This window comes from Dendrobates tinctorius, unplaced genomic scaffold, assembly GCF_039654945.1.
Source record: "Dendrobates tinctorius isolate UK_male_01 unplaced genomic scaffold, ASM3965494v1 ptg000011l, whole genome shotgun sequence".
Taxonomy (NCBI): domain Eukaryota; kingdom Metazoa; phylum Chordata; class Amphibia; order Anura; family Dendrobatidae; genus Dendrobates; species Dendrobates tinctorius.
The window spans coordinates 130,749,922-130,755,956 of record NW_027361679.1 but is presented as its reverse complement, the minus strand read 5'-3'; positions in this window follow the sequence as shown (position 1 = coordinate 130,755,956).

The window sequence follows — 6,035 nt, the reverse complement described above, 5'->3', positions numbered from 1 at the left end:
TTAATGTTTGGCCGGGTTTTTACCTAAAGACAGGACCTGCGATGATGTCATGGTCACGTGATCAGCCCATATGATGTTTACCTCACTTGTAGGAGGGGTTCAAGGCTATGTAATGGAGGTTGGTGTTTGGCACATGGTGAGTGTGTGTCTGGAAGTTACAGGAACTTGGACTTAGCCTGAACTTGTATACAGGATTCCCGTGCTGCAGGACTATAGCAGCAAGACTCTCAACAATCCTGGGAATGGCACCTGGCGGATGCTGCGGACCTGGCAGCCGTTTAGTTAAGCCCGTCCCATGCAAGGGGTGAGTATGGGACCAGTGGTTCTCCAAGCTGGAGTAGATTTATGTGTTTCCTTACTTTCTGTTAATCTGCTGTTTGCAAAGTGACATTAAACCACTGAAATTGGACTTTAAGCCTGTGTGTTGCCTCGTAACTGCAGCCCTGCCATTACCTACCAGAGCGAATCCCTACAATATATATTTATTTATATATATATTTTTTTTAATTCACCCAGATGTTACCTTTTTAGTAGTCATTTGGGTGTGTCACAGTCAGGCCCTCACTCAGCCTCTGTGACATGTCATGGGAGTGACTATAGGGTCACGCTCACACATTCAGTATTTGATGAATTTTTTTACCTCAGTATCTGTAAGCCAAAACTAGGACTGGCTGATAAATACAGAAGTGGTGATCTGTTTCTATTATACTTTTCCTCTGATTGTTCCACTCTTGGTTTTGGCTTACAAATACTGATGGAAAATACTGACCAAATACTAAACGTGTGAACGTGGGCTAAGGCTGTTTTCACATATCCGTTCTTTCCCTCAGATCGACGGATCCATCGCAGAGTGAAAAACTGATGCGACTGATCCGTTTTTTTCATCCGTTTTTTGACGGATCCGTTTTTAAAAACGCCCACAAACAGATCTATAGTTAAATAGATATGGGATAGATAGAATACATAGATATATCTATAGCTATATAGCCATGTATATTTAGAAAAAAAACTGAAAAAATATGGCGTGGGCTCCCGCGCAATTTTCTGCGCCAGCCAGAGGGGGAAAGCCGACGGCCAGGGACCAATATTTGTATCCTGGGAAGGGGGTAATGCCCATGGCCCCTTCGCTGGCTATGAATATCAGCCCACAGCTGTCTGCATAGCCTTTACTGACTAATAAAATAGGGGGACCCCCCAAAAAAGATGTGGGGTCCCCCTATATTTAATAGCCAGGCTAGGCAGACAATTGCGGGCTAATATTCATAACTCATAACCTAGGATGGGGCCATGGATATTGCCCCGAGGCCCCCCCCCCAGCTACAAATACCGGCCCGCAGCAGCCCCATATTAATAAAGGGTTAAAAAAAACACACACACACACACACACATAAGATTAAAGTATTTTAATGAAATAAAGCACAGCGACTCAAGGAGAAGTCATTATTATGGGGGACTTCAACTACCCTGAAATACACTGGGGAACAGAAACCTGCAGTTCCAGCAAAGGTAATAGGTTTTTGACAACTATGAGAGACAATTACCTTTCACAACTGGTTCAGGACCCAACAAGAGGGGGGGCACTACTAGACCTAATATTAACCAACAGGCCAGACTGCATATCAAATGTAAGGGTTGGGGGTCACTTGGGTAATAGTGATCACAAGATAATAAGTTTTCATGTATCCTTTAATAAGATGTGTAGAAGAGAGGTTACAAGGATACTAAACTTCAGGAAGCCAAACTTCCAATGGATGAGAGAAGAGCTTGGTGCAATTAACTGGGACGATATCCTGAGACATAAAAATAGACGAGGAAAATGGGAGACGTTTATTAGCATCCTGAATAGGACCTGTGCACAATATATACCGTCTGGGAATAAACATGCTAGAAATAGGAGGAGACCAATATGGATAAATAGAGCTGTAAGGGGTGCAATAAGTGACAAAAAGAAAACATTTAGAGAATTAAAGCAAGTAGGTAGTGTTGAGGCATTAAATAAATTCTGTAAAAAGCAAATCAAGACAACTAAGATTGAGACAGAGAGACTCATTGTCAGAGTAAAAATAATCCCAAAATATTCTTTAACTGCATGTGGCCTGTTTCACACATCAGTTTTTTTTTTTCAGTCAAAATCCGCTAAAATGGCGGATAGCGGATCCGTTCCTGTACTGACCACAACGTTTGTCACCGGACCGTTATTTTAACGGATCTGTCAAAGGAAGAATTTTAAAGGAACCGCTGCCTGGGGAAGGAGAGAGAGAGAGAATTTTTCAGCCGCCAGAACAGAGTTTAGGGTTATATTTCCGGCTGAGTGAAGTCTTTCGGGCATGCGCAGTGAGAAGTGCGGATCCTGCCGGCCGAAAAAAACGTTGCCTGGTCCGTTCCGGCGTGTCGGCGGACGTCAAAATTTTGGCGGATCCGCAAAAAAACGGATCCAACGGATGGCCATCCGTCAAGATCCGCTGGTAATGCAACTCAATGGGAAAAAAACGGATCCGCCAAGAAAAATGGCGGATCCATTTTTTTTGCAAAACTGCGGATTTTGACTGATGGACACAAACGGATGTGTGAAACAGGCCTAAATAGTAAGAAACTAAAAAATGATAGTGTTGGTCCCCTTAAAAAAAAAAAGTCTGGGTGAAATGGTGGAGGAGGATGTGGAAAAAGCCAATGTGCTAAATAACTTTTTTTCAACAATATTTACACAAGAAAATCCCATGACGGATAACATGATCAGTGATAAAAATTCTCCATTAAATGTCACCTGCTTAACCCAGCAGGAAGTACGGCGGCGTCTAAACAATAAAGTTGACAAATCCCCGGGCCCGGATGGGATACACCCCCGAGTTCTGCATGAATTAAGTACACAGTCAAAGATAGAACATTATTTTTAATCTTTAAAGATTCCATAATAACAGGGTCTCTACCACAGGACTGGCGCATGGCAAATGTGGTGCCAATATTCAAAAAGGGGACAAAAACTGTACTTGGAAGTTATAGGTCAGTAAGCTTTACCTTAACTGTGGGTAAAATCCTGGAGGGTTTTCTAAGAGATACTATACTGGAGTATCTGAAGAAGAATAACCTCATGACCCAATATCAACATGGGTTTACGAGGGACCGTTCCTGTCAGACTAATCTGATAAGCTTTTATGAAGATGTAAGTTCCGGACTGGACCAAGGAAATGCAGTGGACGTGGTGTACATGGACTTTTCAAAAGCTTTTGATACGGTGCCACACAAAAGGTTAATGCGTAAAATGAGAACAATGTGGATAGGGGAAAATATGTGTAAGTGGGTTAAGAGCTGGCTCAGGGATAGAAAATAATGGGTGGTTATTAATGGAGCACACTCGGACTGGGTCACAGTTAGCAGTGGGGTACCACAGGGGTCAGTATTGGGCCCGCTTTTTAACATATTTATTAATGGCCTTGTAGGGGGCATAGAGAGTAGAATTTCAATATTTGCAGATGACACTAAACTCTGCAGGGTAATCAATACAGAGGAGGACAATTTTATATTACAGGAGGATTTATGTAAACTAGAAGCTTGGGCTGAAAAATGGCAAATGAGCTTTAATGGGGATAAATGTAAGGTCATGCACTTGGGTAGAACAAACAAGATGTATAATTATGTGCTTAATTGTAAAACACTGGGCAAAACTGTCATTGAAAAAGACCTGAGTGTATGAGTGGACGACAAACTCATATTTAGTGGCCAGTGTCAGGCAGCTGCTGCAAAGGCAAATAAAATAATGGCATGCATTAAAAGAGGTATAGATGCTCATGAGGAGAACATAATTTTACCTCTATATAAGTCACGAGGGCAACCACACTTAGAATACTGTGTACCGTCCTGGTCGCCGGTGTATAAGAAAGACATAGCTGAACTGGAGCGGGTGCAGAGAAGATCGAACAAGGTTATTAGAATACTGGGGGGTCTGCAATACCAATGTTATTACACTTGGGATTATTTAGTTTGGAAAATCGAAGGCTTAGGGGTGATCTTATTACAATGTATAAATATATGCGGGGACAATACCAAGACCTTTCTAATGATCTTTTTACTCTTAGACCTGTGACGAGGACTAGGGGGCATCCTCTACGTCTGGAGGAAAGAAGGTTTAAGCATAATCACAGACGCGGATTCTTTACTGTAAGAGCAGTGAGACTATGGAACTCTCTGCCACGTGATGTTATAATGAGTGATTCCCTACTAAAATTTAAAAAGGGTTTGGATGCCTTTCTTGAAAAGTATAATATTACAGGTATATACACTAGTTTCTTTGATATTGCGTTGATCCAGGGAGCTAGGCTGATTGCAGTATGTGGAGTCGGGAAGGAATTTTTTTCCCCAAAGTGAAGTTAACTGATTGACACATGGGATTTTTTTTGCCTTCTTCAGGATCAACATGTTAGGGTGGGTTAGGATAGGATATGGGTTGAACTAGATGGACTTAAAGTCTTCCTTCAACCTTAATTACTATGTTACAACACATTTTTTCATAATTTTTATTACACGCCCAGATCCTAGCGAAGCCATCGATCACCTGCAAAAAAAAAATTAAAAAAGCAAACCAACAATATACTCTCTGTACGACGTAACCACACTAACCCCTTTACCCCCAAGGGTGGTTTACACGTTCATGACCAGGCAAATTTTTACAATTCTAACCACTGTCTCCTTATGAGGTAATAACTCTGGAATGCTTCCATCGATCCTGGTGATTCTGACACTGGTTTCTCGTGACATATTGTACTTCATGATAGTGACAAAATTTCATTCATATAACTTGCGTTTATTTGTGAAAAAAATGGAAATTTGGCTGAGTACGCTGATACTTGATATGTGGGGGGAACCACTGTTTTGGCACATGGCAGAGCTCAGAAGGGAAGGAGCACCGTTTGACTTTTTCAATGCAAAATTGGCTGAAATTTAGATCGGACGCTATGTCACGTTTGGAGAGCTCCTGATGTGCCTAAACATTGGAAACCCCCCACAAGTGACCCGATTTTGGAAACTAGACCCCCCAAGGAACTTATCTAGATGTGCGGTGAGAACTTTGAACCCTCTGGGGCTTCACAGAAGTTTATAATGCCCGAGCGTGAAAATAAAAAAATCATTTTTTCCACAAGCATAATCTTCCCCAATTTTTTTATTTTCCCAAGAGTAACAGGAGAAATTAGACCCCAAAAGTTGTTGTCCAATTTGTCCTGAGTACGCAGATACCTAATATGTGGGAGAAAACTACTGTATGGGCACACGTCGGGGCTCGGAAGGGAAGCAGTGACGTTTTGGAATGCAGACTTTGATGGAATGGTCTGCAGGTGTCATGTTGCCCCTGAACGTGCCTAAACTGTGGAAACCCCCCACAAGTGACCCCATTTTGGAAACTAGACCCCCTAAGGAACTTATTTAGATGTGTGATGATCCCCCAAGTGCTTCACAGAAGTTTATAACATAGAGCCATAAAAATAAAAAAATCATATTTTTCTTTCTACAAAAATGATATTTTTGACCCCAATTTTTTATTTTCCCAAGGGTAACAGGAGAAATTGGACCCCAAAAGTTGTGCAATTTGTCCTGAGTAGGCTGATACCCTATATGTGGGGGTAAACCACTGTTTGGGCACATGGCAGAGCTTGGACGGGAAGGAGCACCGTTTGACTTTTTCAATGCAGAATTGGCTGGAATTGAGATCAGACGCCATGTTGTGTTTGGAGAGCACCTGATGTGCCCATACAGTGGAAACCCCCCCCCTCCAATTTTAATTCCAACCCTAACCCCGTCACACTCCTAACCCTAATCTCAGCCCTAACCGTAATCTCAGCCCTAACCCTAGCCCTAACCCTAATGGGAAAATGGAAATAAATTTTTGTTTAATTTTATTATTTTTCCCTAACTAAGGGGGTGATAAAGGGGGGTTTGATACTTTTGCGGGTTTTTATGTTTGGCAGCTGTCATACGCGAAAAGACGCTTTTTATTGTAAAAATAGTTTTTGCATCACCACATATTGAGCGCTATAATTTTTCCA